Source organism: Zosterops lateralis (genome assembly GCF_965231275.1).
Source record: "Zosterops lateralis genome assembly, chromosome: Z".
Taxonomy (NCBI): domain Eukaryota; kingdom Metazoa; phylum Chordata; class Aves; order Passeriformes; family Zosteropidae; genus Zosterops; species Zosterops lateralis.
This window is the reverse complement of record NC_139800.1, coordinates 72,578,708-72,595,926: the sequence shown is the minus strand read 5'-3', so window position 1 is coordinate 72,595,926 and position 17,219 is coordinate 72,578,708. Positions and strand designations below refer to the sequence as shown.

The 17,219-nt window shown below is 43.2% G+C and overlaps 1 protein-coding gene across 4 annotated transcripts in view; it reads right to left on the bottom strand.

Annotated features, from left to right (window-relative positions):
- ZNF462 (zinc finger protein 462) overlaps positions 1 to 14,403 on the bottom strand; it is an 89,556-nt gene extending 75,153 nt beyond the window's left edge. For 3 of the 4 annotated variants that reach the window (XM_083883344.1, XM_083883346.1, XM_083883347.1), the window contains exon 1: positions 13,952 to 14,403. The gene's annotated coding sequence lies outside the window, so the exon portion shown is untranslated. Of the gene's footprint in view, positions 1 to 12,344; positions 12,816 to 13,951 lie in introns of those variants that run through there. The other variant, XM_083883345.1, reaches the window with a different exon arrangement.
- Positions 14,404 to 17,219: the final 2,816 nt, after the last annotated feature.

Sequence of the window (17,219 nt, the reverse complement as noted above, 5' to 3'; positions counted from 1 at the left end):
AAACCCACTTGATTTGCCTGCATCCTTAATACTTCTGATGATGGAACAGCCACACCATGGTATACCTATGGTACCAAGGAGTTCTGCCCTGAGAGATTATGTTCATGTCTCATATAACTCCTCTGACATTTAGTTGTAAGTGCCCTATGGAGAAGTGCCAGAGTCCCATAGCTCCAACCAAAAAATCTGAAGAGGGCCACTGGAGCAGTTTTAAGGATGGAGTTACTGCAGAACAGAACAAACAGTCTTCACATACAAACCATGTTTTATATGCATCCCCTCCTCCCATCACCAAATTGCAACTGGGAAAACATACCTGTGGGTTGACTACTCCCACATTCCCATTCCAGTTCTTAGGAACACATGAAGAAAGTCATGCTTTTGCAGGACTGCCACAGAATGGCATCTAAGACAAGGATTCATTCAAGGGGATCTGTAATATATTCTCTGAAGATCCAGCTGAACAGGCAATGGAAACCATTAGAGCTCTGATTGTGAACTTCAGCTTTACTGTGCCCATCAAGAAGCAAGCTCTGGTATTCCAGAGTTTCCCAGGCTGCAGTTACATGAAGGTATCTCCAAATGTTATGGGTGGAAAAAACTTTAAACCAGTTGACCAGTGTTTGACTGAGCTGACAGAAGACATATCACTAGATTTTTTTAAGTCCACTAAATGCTTAGTAAGCTTATTTAGAATTTTTTTCCTGCACATTTAGATAAACTAATAACAATATTTGGCTCTTCCAAAAAAAAAAAAAAAAAAAAAAAAAAAAGTGTCACGCACGGCTTTAGCCAAATACGACAAAGGCATTCTAAAAGTGCATTTCTGGTAAAAAGAAAGCCGGAACAGTTACAGTAGCTTTCTACAGTTTCTTAGTAATTACAGAGTTTCAAGGTCTACATAGTATCACAGCATTTCATACCTTCTGCATTTCGCAGCTGCAGTTCGATGTTCTCAAATGGTTACAGCTTTTGAACAAACTGTGTCTGCACTAAAGCCAAAAGGATCTACAATGGAGCTACATCTGAAGCTCAGGACTTGCACATGACTGAACTCTTCCCTTTCTCCAGATCTGCTCAGCCCTTCAGCCTCCCCCCAGCCCCTTTTATAATCCATCAGACATGCTTTTGGAGTGCACTTCATTGCTTTGTGTTTGTTTGGTTTTTTTTTTTTTTTTTTTTTTTTTTTTAAAAAAAAAGGAAATACACACACACTTACACACAAAAAAACCCCACCAAAATAAACCACCAAAAACAAAACCCAACAAACCAACAAAAACAAAAACAAGGAAGAAAAGCCCCACAGGTTCAGAAAGAGAATGAGAGGAATTAATGAAACCCTGCTGGGCTGAAGTTTCCAGATGACAAACCAGAAGGTAATAGTTTAATACCAAGTATGAATGCAGCACAAAAGGACGAGATGCAGAGGGGGGAAAAAATCTATTTGGGCTTCCTGCACTGGCATGAAATGGCTGCTTTCCTTCTTACTGCCAGCTCCCATGCTTCATGTTGACATTACACATCCTGTGCTGTAGATCCACCCCCATGCTGATGCTTGCCCAACAGAATTATCTCCTGCGTCACAGCAGTGGTAACAGAACTGCTGGCTCTGCAGATCCGAGAGCACCATTTCAATGCTTAGTACATGCAGGAACTGGACACACTACCAGATATTCTGGGTTGGTTTATGGCACTCTCAGTGCTGTACAGCTTTGCCTAACCTTCTGTTAACCAGATGGCCTGTTCTCTCCCCTTGGGATCAAACCATTAAGTTTTATTTTATTAATCTCTACCAAAATGCAGGGATGGTTTGGAGCACTCATATATGGTTTATCTCCAACAGGGTTGCTAAGATGAAAATGACCTAAAAATAACTGGAAACGCTACTTCACACCAAGAGAGAACTTTTGGAGTAAATATTTAAACTATCTGCCAGATGAACCACCCCCAGCAGCATGAACCACATGGATAGGAACTTGTATTATGTACACACACAAAAAGGTACACACTTCTGCCATTGTAAAAGTACCTAGGTTGTATTTTTCTCGATCCAAAACACTTCTGTCTTCAACAAACCCAATACTACCATATTAGTATCTATTCAAGCCAATCTCTTCATTAAGAAGAAAAAACTGAGAGGGAAAAATGGCTTCCAAAACTACCACAGTTAGTGATGGGGCTCCAGAATGCGTGAACATCATCTACAGCAACACAGCAAGAGGAGTGTTCTCACTAGAACATCTGCAAAGTCACATGAAATCATACTTCAGAGACATGCCAGCACTAACTGAAGTCAAAGTTGAGTATTTATAACATACATGCTCCTTCTGTCAAAACACAGAGTGAGAATGAAAGAAGGAGCACATGAATGAAAGTGAAAGAATTATCTTATGCATATGCTTCCGCTGAATCTTGCAAATCTGCTACAGCCATGCCCTCACATGCAACCACAAATGAGCATCTCATGTATGTAGGTGGAAGCTGTTGAAAGTTAAGGGCATCCTCAATTCAAGATGTAATTTTCAAACGCCTCCCTGAAAAGCTCCACAAGAATTACTTCATGCAGCTAAGGATCTGATCTTCAAATGTTTACTCACACAAGTAGCTGCAGTGAAAATTCAGAATCAGAGCACAGCAACTGTTCACATGAATGAGCTCTTACAGAATAAGGGCCTTAGCTCCCATCATCTATTATCTACCAAATGCACGACGTTAACTATGAAAATGCAACAGTGGTGAGGTCTGACCTATTAAAAAGCCTTTGTTAACATTCCTAACAGTGGCAGTGAGCAGTTACAAAACAAACAAATAAAGTGCACATGCCTGCACACTAAACAAAATCCCAGGAATGTAAGAAGAATCCTGTAAAATTGCAGTTTTGCTGTCTTCCAAAGGAAATAAGAAGCAAATCCACATAAAATCTAACTATAATAAATCATTAAAATCTGTTCTTCATGACTACCACCACAGTGCAGTGCTTCAAAAGCTCAACTGGGTTCACTGCTCAGATTGCTGCACACATGCATTTCTCTGAGGCTGGATGGTTTCAACCTAAAGCTCCAAACTTCTGCAGGCTGGGGTGTCAAACACCCTCAAAGAGGACAGCACTGCTACTATCCAACTTCCTATATGTGGTTAACTTCTGATGTGGAAGGAGATCACAAACCATCTTCTTCACACCACCTGGGCAGCTAAAATGTTCTTGTGGTCATCCATTACTAAAAGTCTTACTGAGACATGAATAACCCTCCAATCTGGATGTCAACAGATCAGCAGGTATTGCCTTCAGCTCATAAGCAGACTGCTTAATTCACCTGTAAAGAGGATTAGATGCCTTCAGCACATCAAGGAAACAAGCATGAGAACAGGCGGTGTGACATTTTACTCCATCTATCTTTAAAATTTCCCCAAAGAGCAGGATTTTTTTTCAATGTCCCATTTAAGTTACTAACTCATCATCATATGACTGGCCTTCACTGCTATGACATACAAAACTTCAGTATATGGTGACAGGCCCCCCAGAAAGTCATTCCACAACCTGAAACATCATCTACCCTTCAAACACACTAAAAATAGATTCCTCACCCCCCTGAGGTCTCAGCAGCCCATCTGATATTACAGTACAGTATTAACAAACCTATGTAGACATGAATTCTTAAAATAAATATCTTCAGAGATAAAACAGAATATCAGCAAGCAAACTATATTCCTATACACCATTGGAGAACCTGTAGAAGCACTGAAGAACCACGGAGGGCAACAACCATTCCAAGTTCATTTTGCAGGAGCACAACTCATGCAACCTTTGGTCAACCTGCCTGACATCTTGCCAAGCAACTTCTGACTGTTTGAAAGACATTTCCTGAGTACAGCCTCAGCAGGTGGTTTTACATGGTTCCTCAAGAGAACACACTGTAAATCTTTGTTTTCCCCCCCTCCACTGCCCCATGGTAGAAGGAGAGGAGCACTCTGGTAGAGGGTGTGGAATGGAAAGTTCATTGTAGTATTTTATCACCTCTGCAATCTGATCATTTTAAAATAATTCAGGTTTACTCATTTATTCATGCAAAGACCCAAACATACTGACTCACTCTCTCAGCAGCCCCAGTGAGTAATACAGTTATGTCCTTGGAGCCAGAGATTTCAGGTCTCACACATGCAGGGGTGTTCTGGCAGCAGAAATCCGCACACTCTTGAGCAACAACAGCTTCTTCTCAACCTACCAGGATGGAAACACACCAGGAGCCAGCACTATTGGAGGGTTAAACACACCCATCCTGCAAGGCAGTACGTAGCCTTGGGTCACAGTTACCTACAAAAGGGCTGCTGGAGTGCTCCTCTGCCCAGGCCCTGGTGCTGTTGCACACTGGGCTGTTTCACACCATATGCTTGATCAGACAAGAGAACTTGGCCTCTGCATGACCTGACATAGCTGAAAGCTGATATGCTTTCTCCCCACTGCCCGCCCCCAGCAAAGATAAAAGGTCATTTAGACCAAAAGGAACCTGTCCACACTGACTTCAAGTTACATTAATTCAACTTTTGGGATGCACTCCTGGCTAGGAACTCAAACCCTTTCTCACAGGGCTGCAAGCCATAGCCATACAACAGTGCAAGAACAATTCAGCAGTCAAGGACCTAATTAACCAGGCTGAGAGCTGTCTGGCTGCTCTCAATTTTGCATCAGCCATTTGTTACATTTTTTGCACATGTAAAGCTATTTAGTTGAGCATGGTAGGAGCAAGGCTTCAGAGCCCACCAGTGCTGGAGGTCCCACATCCTACAGCCCGAACCACCCAGCTGTAGACAAAAGGGATGAGAAAAACTGAAATGTAAAAAAGCTTCTAATCAAATACAGAGAGAAATAATTCCAAATTTGTTCACATTGCCATTTTATTTATTTATTTATTTATTTACTTTTCTTCATGGTGCCACATGGTCTCACAACATAGAACAAAACAAGAAGATGACTCCATCAGCCACTGCATTCAAAACTTTACTGCATCACCAACTAAGTAGGTACTGTGTACATTTATATATTTGTATATTTATCCAAATTCACCACAAGCAACAACATACTTGAGGAGACAGGCTCAATCAGAATTACAGCAGAAACACAGAAACAAGGTGGCAGGTAACCACATCTCATCCCTCAAGCACTTGCCAAGAGAAGAGCAGCTCTTCTGCAGTCTCACACACCAGAACCAGAACCTTTTCTTTCCCTATCTTGGCTTGTTTTAGCACACACAACACCAGGTTCATAATTTCCAACATTACACGTTAAATCCTAATTATGCCTATTTTACTGGATAGAGGGATAGATGGTTGAAGGAATAAAAAAAATTAAGAGCAAGATTTCAAGCACTGGACAAGAATTCTTTGGTCTCCTTTCTTTTCGGTCTGAGAGACCTAAATACCCTTACAAAGAGTCACACACCCACAAATCTATCTGAGTCTGACTAGAACTGAAGAATCCAAGTCTGAGTTAAAATAAATAAACATCCATGGGCCTCTTAAGTTCTCTCCAAAAGCAGTTTGCTCAACTAGAGCTGGAGTACTCATCCTTTACTCACTGCATCCCCCTCTACACCAGCACTCCTCAAGATATTTCAGGTTTAGTCCAGACTGCAGTTATCACTTTGTTTAATAAAAACATGAAGTTTTTTTTTTAAAAAAAGGAAATTACAAAAAGCTGTTAAACCATCACCACTGACATAAACCACCTTCACCAATCCCTCTGGAATTTCTGACCTAGGATCTATTTTAGCTGGCCATTTAATATCAACAAGAGGGAGGCAGAAGTTAAATGGAAAAACAACAACAACAAGAACAACAAAATCCTTTTCAGCATTATCAGCCAGCTGAATTCTGACTTTTGGACCACAGCAAGGCCTTTATTAATGATCCCTTTCCCAGCTGCACACTCAATTGAATTCTCCAGCAAGTCAGTCATTAGAAGGTAAATGAACCACCCTCCATGTCACCATCATGCTAGACCAAAATCTTCCAGTACAAGTAGTCTCTCCTTAGCTTTGCTGTTTATTTGACAAAAGGAGAAAAATTAAAAATGTGCTTGCTGGAGCACAGGTTCCAAGTATTACATTTCCCCCATTCTGCTCCTTTATTTGGAGAGGTCTTGGGAACAGTGTGTGGGAGAAATGTGTTTGTCCAGCTCCTGTGATAAGTGGCCATTGTGTTTTGAAGCATTTGCATGACAACAGTCCAACCCAAGATGAGCCATCTTCTTCCCAAAAGGAATATCCTGTGATGCCTTCTTTCCACAGCCACTGATACCACCCCAAGCCACTGTTTGAACCTAAGAGCTGCAGGCGGAAAGGAAGGGTTTGCTCATCCCAGCAATGCAAAAGAAGCCCCCATTGTCCTACCAGGCCACGGAAACACTGACCACATGTGCATCAGAAGATTCCATTTTTAGTATCTTTCAAAACAAAGTCTTCTCTTTCACATTATCACGAGCACACTGAATCCTCAGTCTTCCTATATCATTCTCTGCAATGTCTGCTTTGTTTTGTCTTGAAAAATTGTTCTCCTGCCTCTCTACCCCATGCCACTGCTCTATTAGCAGCAAGTTTCCACTGCACATAATTATGGCATGCCTTAGCCTACTTTTTTCTGTTTGCTGAATAGCTCTGCCTATTTTCTACTTGTGCTGATGCTACCATTTACTTTTCCTGATGCTCTAATCCTTGTATCCTTTGAAGGCCTGACTTCCTCCACACCACGACAGCAGCTGGGGTTCTCAGGCCTCTTTCCAGACCTTTTTAATAGCAACAGTAATGCCACTCTGATGAACATCCTACTTCCTAATCTTCAGGTCAGCACAGAGTCTGCATCTGTAACAATTGCTGCAAATACACCTTCCAGGACTGCTGAGCACCCATTATCTAAGTAACTATCAAGTTATTAATTGCATATTCCTGGAACTGGAAGGAGAAGGAAAAACACTGCCACATAATGCAAGCACTTAGCTTCTTCACACATAATCCCAATTAGAAGGTCTTATTTTCCACCAGGAAGTAACAAGTGACACACTTCAAGAACTAAATTCTTAATTTAACTGGTTCAAAACTAATAGAAGTAGCCCAGTGAATCAAGTGCTTTCTCAGAATTATTCGTCCTCCACACACACTGGCCTTGCAATGATTGCTACTCTAATAAGCTCTAAATAAGTTCTTCCTAATCACTCACGACATTGATGCTGTGCCTACAGCTCTTTATGCTGACACTATTTAACAAGTATTCTTAAAGAGACTACATTTGACTCCACTCAAGAACAACTCCTGAACATCCTGAGATCTCCTATTTCCATCTTGCTTCAATTACCAGCTAAATTCAACTTAATTAATTGCTTCTCCTGATGGATCTTACCATCTTCTACCTAAGAAGCTGCTTTTAGCCCAAGTCAAAACCTCACTGTATTCCCCCTAGACAGCAGCTGTGGAGGTCCATAATTGTACCACAAAAACCAGCCAAGAACGACAAGACTTTTGATCAAGGTAAAATATAATGTATAGCACTGCTGCTAGGTCTGGGACTGATGTTCTGATAACCAGACAATGACTACAAAGCAGTCAAAGCCAATGATGAGGGAAAGCTCTTTCTCAAGCACAGCTTAAAGAAAAGATCCTTCAAGTAGTGATTAGCTCAGGATCTTTTGAGTTACTGCAGTAACATATGTTGCCTCAAGCTGACCAAAGCAACTATACCAAGATCTTCAACTCCCAGAGAGTACAAAGAGCCCAGAGGAAAAAAAAATACTTTGTATTTAGGATTGTGTTCAACTGTAAGACACCAAAGACAAAGGCTCTCCTTTCCTCATCTCAAACTCTCTCTTCTTCAAATCCCTTTAGAGATGTATTTGTGCTGCAACCTCTGGCACAGCTTAATAAAGCTTGAGAGAGGAGGGACAGACTACAGACTTTTTAGATCTTTGGTATTGTTTTTAACGTTAAAAGAACAAAACTGAACAGAACCCAAAACCAGTCTCACATGACTTTGTATTTACCTATGTGTTGAACTTCCCCAACACAGGCTGAAAGCAGAAGAATATTTCCAAAACTCAGGACGCAAGCGAAGACCACTTCTTAAACCTGGTACCCTAAGTTTGGAAACTTCTGAAGACCTTTTTTTTTTTTTTTTTTTTTGCTACAACCAACAAGATAATTATCATAAGTCGATCTATCTCCCTTCCTCCCCCCTTTTCTTCTTTCAGCACTGGCATACAAACCATGCTATTTTAACTTCTTTCCTGTTCTCCCAGTTCTTCTGGAACATTTTATTTTCAACAGTCAACTCATTTGGAGAAGTGCCATGCTGAAGTTCAACCATGTACAATGTTAACTGTGTCTCTGCCAGCAGCTGAGGACTTGCATCACACCAGCACCTCTTGATTAAACAATTTTGAGTTCCTCTCTCTGAGAAGTTAGCAGATGTTTAAGCAACCTTCATGCTCATCACACTTCTTTTTTCCCCCCCTCTCAAAAATTTTTCTCTCTCTCTGAAGAGTAAGATGGAATTTCTCATTCTCTCCTCAATTAACACTTAACAGACCTCCTGCTCACCTCCTGTGGACCCAGAGATCTCTTGACTGTATAATACCCTAGAGGGAACAACTGTTTGAAAAGCAAGCAGGCATTTGGACTGATGAAGTTCAACATCTCTGCTGAAGTCAGCAATTAGAAGTTCATACATGAACACATCTTGGATCAAGTATTCAAGTTAAGCAACTCATACAGTTCTGGCACTGGCAGTAGACCATATTCATCCAGAACAAGTTCATAAAATGTATAATCTTCTACTTCAAAGTAGATAAATATCTGTTGAGAGTCAAAATAACAGAAATAAATAATACTATAGGAGTATTTCCATTTTTTTTTTCTCCTACAATAGATTGGAAGTGTAACAAAATTTAAGGAAACAAAACACACAAAACAACACAGACATCTTGGCCTCTGTAGATCTTTCCTGATCTGTGAAAAACAGGACCTCCTTCCTCCATCAGCAGCTTCTTCCCATCACTATTTCACTGGGGACTTTTGCATTTGTCCCTAAGTTGGCCTGGTGAAGCTTCAACACGGGACAATATTAGTCAATGAGTAGTACACAGCTATTCGCCAGTTTCACACTTTCAAGTCCTTTTTATGCAGTTTCTTACTTCAAAGCAGCATTGTTCTGCCCATTTAAGGAAATTATCCACAACACCACACAGAGAAAGTGTTACAGTAAACTGAGGTAATCTCAATTTATACTGTAACTCCACACAAGTTGTTTGGAATAATAGGAAAACCCAATAGGAAATGCTAATTTACACTGAGTTTCTGGGAGTTCCAGATTTCAAGAGACATCTTTTGAGCTCTTCTGAAGTAATCTTCCTCAAACTGTAAGTTGTACTATTATAAGACTTAAGTTCTTCCCATTTCCTTTTTAAGGCTAAAATTAAACTTGCCCATTCCTTGGGGCCCAGAGGAACATCTGCCAGATGTCCAGATATCTATGTTGAACAATAGTCATCTACTTGTCAACTCTCTTTTTAATCATCCTTTTATCGGTCTTCATGAAAGTCAATCCTCTTTCAAGTCAAATGCTCAATGCTAACGAATTTGTTATAAAGGTTACTGGATTGGAATGATCATATTTTTTTTCCATTTCCACCTGCAGTTGCCCTGCTTTCCCCTTCCAGCACCCCATTATGTACTCATATTCTTCATGTTCTAAACATACACATTATTGTATTTTTAGTTTTCTTACTGGAATAAAATAATATTTTTAATTATGGAAGGAAATTGTACACATGACATCGTAAGTTTCTCATCAACATAACCCGGTGTGAAGGCAGTGAAAATGTAAAACAAAATTAAATATTTTTTTAATATATTAAAACCGTGGTTCATAGGCTATGTCTAGTAGGTGTGAGGAAAGTGATTAAGAAAAGCATATTTAAATACTGGAGAATAAGCTTCCAATGCTTATTCCTTCTATTAGAGATTGGACCAATAAAAGGTTCTGTGTGCCCCAAACCAAAAGCAATTGAAAGCCATTGTCTGAATGAATAAATTTATGCCTGATTAGGAGAAGCATTCATGTCACCACCATGGCATGAGTTAAGATCATCTTCCTGGAGATTCTTTAAAAACCAATGGGTTTTGGGGATTTTTTTTTGTTTGTTTGTTTGTTTGTTTGTAATTTTGTTGGGAGGTAGAATTGTTCTGTACTGGTTTGGGTTGTCTTTTTTTAAAAAAATAAAAGTTCTTCATCTAGTATTTTAACAGCAAGGTGAACTTCAGTCTGTCTGGGCAGAACCACAGTAAGAAGCACTATTAACATGAATAAAATTCTCTGAAGAGGTTTCAGTCTCATAAGTGAAGAAACCCAGAAAAAAAACAACAAAAAAAACCCCAACAACAACAACAACAAAAAAAAAACCATTAAAACAACTGCAATGTTGTTTGGTTTTTTAGGGCATAAGAGGCTCTCCCATAAAGATCCTGATCTTAAATCTCAGAGTTGTTCTTGGATTGCACATGCCAGTTTGAGGGCAGTGTATCTGCAGGGCACCTTGTAGTGCCAGCACTGGGCTGACCTCTCCAGAAGTAAGAGGAGATTCACAGCTCTGAACCACAAGCACTCTGCATACAGTCCATATAGGGGATGGATATTTGGGATGTGACCCAAATAAGTAAAGGTCAGTGGGCAATTTTTCAATTTTTCTTCTGTGGCTGATTTAGACCTGTGCAGAGACTGGAAAATGCATAAAAAAAAAAAATCACCTCGAGGGGGGGGGGAGAACCAAAATACCACAACAACAGCAACAACAAACAAACAAACAAAACCCCAAAACCAAAAGCAGTTAACCTCTCTTCTTCTCAAAATACAAGATTAAACATACCTGAAATGGTATGTTCCATAGCCTTCTTCTGAAAGATGGAGACAACCAGAGAATCTCAGTAATTTTGGTGACACATCAGAACTTAAGAAATGCACAGTTGATAAAGCAATATCCTTCTGAGGTATATTAGATTACACATAAAAACATTTCTTCCACAGAAAAAAAAAAAAAAAAAAAAAAAAAAAAAAAAAAAAAAAAAAAAAAAACAAGGGCATTGATTTCAACCTCCAAGATGGATCTCAGGTTCATCACCCGTCATTGCAATCCTGAAATCTTTCTGGGTTTTTGCACACCTGGGAGCGTGTTCTGATTCAGATTCACTGGTCCCCCATCCTGCCACTTCAAATCTTTCCATATTTGTTCTTAAACACCTCAGAGTAACAATGCATGGACATCACTCACACCTTTCCATGGAGCTGTCTGTGCCTTCAAGCTCAGCAGCACTGCACCCTGATATCCCCCTCATGCATTTCAGGATGCATTTTGAACTTTTTGAGGAACTGCATCTACTGTGCAGCTGATGTGCAGATTTCAGTGGGTGGGGAAGCCTGCTTTGGGTCTACTCAAAATTGCTTCAGATTAAAAGATGGGTGAAAAACAAAGCACACAAATTCCTGATCTACTGCTATCTCACTTTAAAGATCTCAAGTTTCCATAATGACATTAAAATCACAGTAAGAATGTTGCTGTAGGTTTTCAGGAAAAAAGAGTATTTTATGACACCAAAAAGCCACCTGTGAAAACTGTTTTGCTTATTTCAAGAGAAATCACGTATGTTATGATGCTCTGGGAAACCTACTAAAAGCTTGTCAGTATCACTTTAATGCAACCTAGTGAGTGGGGAGAAATATTCCATCTTAATTTAAAACACATCCAAAAGAAGGAATGCTCTTGAAAATGAGATGTTAAAAATCCCAAAAATTAGGCATCATCACCTAGGAAAAAAAGAGACATTTCATGATATCCTCTGGAAGAACCTGAGCAGCTTCAAGCTGCATGCACTTACCTCCAAATGCTTTCAGAAATCTAAAAATATATGCTTATATACACTATTTACTTGGCCAACTGATCAACCTCCAAAATCCTGTGGTCTTTAACCAAAGAAAAATATCTAGAAAGGTGACCTCCGCAAGAAAGCATCAGAGAAAAAAAGCCTGAGGATGTGTTTCTCTGTGTGAAGAAGAATCTGAGCAATTTCCTCCAATCCTCATTTCCTGATAGCATGAAGACAGCGAGAAGACCCATCACAATGTTGTGCATTGAAAAATCTGAAGGGAAAACCTTAGGGGAAAAAATCATGATTAAGCCAGCTCCTGCCCAGCAAAGCCTCAAAACATGGAGAGACATCCACAATGTTAGGAGCACTTCCCATCTCAGCTTTGTCTACTCTCTCTCTCCTCCATTTTCTGGTGGAGCTAGAGAACATGACATGGCTTACCTGACTCAGATCACAGCTCTCTGCCAAACTAGTCACTTCCTCTTAGACATGCAAGCAGCTTCATGAGACAAACAGACCCCCACAGACGCACACACAAAAGCAGGAGCAGAAAGCACTCAAAACTTGGAGGTCTTTCCCCTTCCAAACACCAGAAAAACAAATGAAACTTTTCCCTTTTTCTCCCCCAAAAAGAGGGAGGTGAAGGGAAGGGGGGGAGGAATCCTCTCAGATCACAACTACATGAAGCTCCAGGAGGATCTCTCTGTGTGGAGAATAGAAACCACAATGCTGAGAGGAGCCGGGGGGCACGGGGGGGGAAGGAGAAGGTTACTCCAGAAGACATAAAGAGCCTGTGGACTGTGTTGTGTGCATGTGTGCGAGAGCGAGGAGAAGCTTTGTGTTGTGGAAGCCTGGACTGGAACCAAAGCAGACAGCTTGCAAATGGAGGACAGGGAGATAAAGAAAGGGAAAGAGGGGGAGAGATAGGGAGAAACCTGCTCCGGGTGGGTTGAGAAAGGGGCAGGAGAGAAAGCGCCTTCTCTCTTGCTTGGTTTAAAGGTAGGGACATCGGGGAACTGAGCAAGTAGAAGTGAGCTCCTTCCCCTTCCTTTCTTCCCTTCTCGCTCTCTTTTTTTCTCAAAGGAGAGCACAAGCGTGTGTAATGGCTCCTGCTCTCCAGCTGAACGCTGTCCTCCTCCAAGCCACCTCCTGCGGGCACCACCAGCCCTCCAGCCCCGACGCCGCCGGGCACCCCCGCATCCCAACTCCAGGAGAACCGCGGTGGGGGCACCACCGCCGGGCTGAGGGACCAGCCTCGCCAGCGGCAAGGCGGGCAGCGAGAGGGGACCAGGAGAAAGAGGAGGAGGGGGAGAGTGGCTGGGAGAAAGAAAGAAAGAAAGAAAGCAAGAAAGAAAGAAAGAAAGAGAGAGAGAAAGAAAGAAAGAAAGCGGGAAAGAAAGAAAGAATGAAAAGAAAGGAAGAAGGGAAGAAAGGAAGAAAGAAAGGAAGGAAGAAAGGAAGGAAGGAAGGAAGAAAGAGGTCACCCGATTGCCTGGGTCGTGCCAGCACGGAGCTTTTCTCTCCTCCGTGTGTCTCCCGTCTCTGATCCAAGTCCATACGCACAGCACCATCCAGACCCCGCACACACACACATATACTCTCAGGCACCCCCCACCCCGAAAGCTCGGCTGGTATCTCACTTATCTCCCCATATTTCCCCCCCCCACCCCCCCCCGTAATGCAACAACAAAAAATTAATTAACCGCCTTCCTCCTCCTCCCACCACCACCACCACCACCACCAGCACCTCCTCCTCTTCTCCTCCTCCATGCAAGAGACTTCTCTCTCAAACAAAACACCCCGCTCTCGCTCCCCTCTCTTCTCTCTCTCTCTCTCTCTTTTTTTTTTCTTCCTTTCTTTCTTCCTCCTTCCTCCGTTGACCGAATGAATGGATTTCAGAGGAAGGTGGTGGAAAGAAAGACAGACATAAAAGACCAAACAAAATAACACACGCACAGACACACACAGACACACACGCACACACACACAAACGAGAGATGATCTCTCCAATGCCAAACCAGAGATGGGTTTTAATTGCAAGAACTTACAGGAGCGTCCCGGCACTGCTGCTCTTGCTGCTGCTGCCTCCTCTCCTCTCCTCTTCCTCTCTGCCTAGCTCTTCTTGTTATTGTTGTGGAAGTTGTTTTGTGAGTCTCATGTGCTCCTTGCCAGGTCTCAGCAATGGAGGATCGCCATCTTTCCCTGCTTTTCCCCCCCTCTCTCTCTCCCTCTCCCTCTCTCTCTCTCTCCTTCACTGGTTTGCTGCAGCTGCAGATGACCTGAGATATCCGTCTCTCTCTCTCTCTCTCTCTCACCCTCTGTGTCTCTCTCTGAATAATGAGCAACCAGAGGGAGAGAGAGAAAGAAGACAATCTCCTCTCCTACCACACAAAACGCAAGAGCACCAGGGGGTGCAAGAATCCTTTCTAACAACAACAACAACGTGTAGGGGAAGAGGAGGAAAAAAAGAAAGAAAAGAGAAGAAAAGAGAGGAGGAAAAGGCAAGAAGAAAGAGGAGGGAGGTGGAAGAGGAGGGGGGAAAGCAAGCAAGCGAGAGAGAGATCCAGCAGGCAGACAGATGGAGGAGAAGATGGTAGTGATAGAGGAGGAGGTGTTGAAGATGAAGGAGATTAAGAGGAGGAAGGTGGTAACAAAAAGTTAAGGTTTGGGACACTGAATCACTCACAGGCCAGGGAGGAGGAGAAGAAGGGGGAAAGATCTGAAGATCTTCCCCTTCCAAGCTGTTGCCTTCACAAAGCTTCCTGTGCAGGAGCGCTCAGCAGCTCCTGCGATGCTGGGGGAGCCGCTCGGATGGAGCGCTCTGCTGGGTCATAGCTCTCTTCCAGCCATGACAAAAACCGGTTTCTGCATGCAGATCTGCCCCCGAGGTGATCCCTCAGACACATCCATCTAGAGGCTAATCTTCCCTGAGCAGGGTAAAGAACATAAATGGAGCTGGAGGTTGCAAAGTATAAAACCAGATCTACCACGTGGTTGGTTTTTAATCCCCCTTCCAGCTCGCATTTGATGTGGAGAAAGGACAATCAAATTGTCCATTTCTGGCACGTATTTTGAAGTCTACTCCTGGAAATAAAGACAGTCATCTCCAGGTTTTCTGTTTCTCACAAGCGTTTGGGAGTAAAGAGAGCTTGTACTACTATCACCAAAATCACTTCTTACATTGGTGAAACGGTTTTTGGCAGCAAAATAAAATAAATAATTCCACTTAAAATAACTTTTATGCCTCCCAACACCTAGTTGTCTGCCTCTTTGTGACTGATTATTTAAAACCGTGGAAACTAACGATCAAGGCTCACAAAGAAAGGTATCTGGGTGATGAAGGCAAGCAGACAAAGACAAAGCGGCTATAGCCTGCATTTTTATTTAGTCACATTTCTATTAAGCATTGTCCTGAGCTACTTCTTTTGCTCAACACCCCCACCTCAGCGCAACCCACCACCCCCCCACCTCCCCCCCCTCTCTCCTTCCAATCTTTCCACAGCACCAGGTCAGATTCTTTCTGGGGTTATGTCTAGCGGGGAAAGGGGGATGGGGGTGGAGGGGCGGGAGGAATTAGGGTTTACGTGCAGACTCAGTAAATCAATACGCGGGAGTGAGGCAAAATCAATTTGAGCACAAGGGCATGACTGGTGTTGGAACATCAGTGGGGTTTCTCGAGCTCTCCAGCTTTGCAGTTTTGCATGACTGGAAGAGAGACTAGAACCACGGAGCTCCGGTTCGGGTGGACGGGGAGATCGTCCTCCCCTACTCCGAGGAAGTTACATATGAGTGGTGAACCTGAGATGATCTCCTGGAGATTTTTGAGTTCAGGTTTTACTGACTCTGGGAGAAGTCAGGCGTGTTAGAACTTCATTGTCTCTCTCAGCTCAGCTGAAGACCAAACGCAGGAATACTATCCATAGCAATAAAATAAAATAAGATAAAATAAAATAACGAAAATCGGTCGCCCAGGTATTGGTCAGATATTAAACCCATGCACCCTCCGATCTACCCGTCCACAAGAATGCCGTGAGCACAAAGCACACATGCAGGATCTCTCCCATTAAATCTTTTTCTTTGAGCCATGCAAGTTAATGACTAAACAGGAGAAAGATCTTCTCCCTCCTCCTCCTCCTCCTCCTCCTCCTCCTCCTCTCCCCTCTTTCCGCTCCCCCCGCCCTCCACCCCAAACAAGTGCTGTGAGAAATGGGAAGAAGGACAATATCTGGGCTGAAGGAGCACTGTTGGATTTAGAGATTCCTTATTAAGGAAAAGGGGAAAAAAACCACCAAAAGTGAGGATTCCTACTAAGACTACTGGTTTCATGCAGACAAACGGAGCGGACACCTCCTAAGAAGCTGATAAAAGAACATTAAGGAAAAGGGAGGGACTGTCTATACGGCTGCCAGAATGTGCATGTGTTCTGCCTGCAATTTTCTATAAATCATCCTCATCGCAGGAGCAGAGCGCCTTGGCTTTGCAATCTTTGACGTACCATCAACGCCGAGATAGATAATGCACCTCTTTGTCTCTCAGCATTATATTTTAAATTTAAAACAAACAAACAAACAAACAAAAAACAAAAGAAAAAAAAAAAACACGAAAACAATAAAAATAAATTAAAAGAGAGCGAGAAAGAAAGAGAGAATCCCACATTTACAAAACACGTTACTTCTGACCAAAAAGAGAGAAACTGGATCTTCATGGAGATAGTCTGGAAGTGTTTTCCCGCCCTGTCCTCCCGGTCCCTGGGCGGGGGGGAGGGGGAGTCCCACCCTGGCGGGTCCCGGAGGATCCCCCCGAGCCCGGGGGGACAGCGGGGCTGCGGACACGGACCCCGGAGCGCGGCGGGAGGAGGTCGGGGCGCCCGCAGGAACCGCGGCTCTGTGGGGCAGCGCTGGGGGGCAGGGGCGGGGGGCTTCTCCCCAGGGGTCCGACGGTCCATAACTTCCTCCCGCAGGATTTCTGCCCTCCCCACCGCGCTCCGAGCGCCGCCGGGGACAGCCCGCGGCGAGGTGGACACGCTGGGCTCTGGAGAAGCGGACACCATGGAAAAGAGGGGAGAGCCTCCCCGGAGATCCTCGAGAGCGCTGGTTTCGTGCAGGAACCGGCATTTATGGCTCCCGAGAGGAGGGGGGCGAGCCCGGGGGCTTCGGGACCCTCCGCGGGTGGTGGGAGTGCGGGGGGACCCTCCTGGCTCGCCTCGGTGCTGCGCCCGGCAATAAAGAGGTTAATCGTGCTGACAGCCCCCTGGTCTTAATTACCCCGGCGGGTTAAGTGTCCCATTAAGAGCCATGAAGAGTTTGCTCCTCTCTG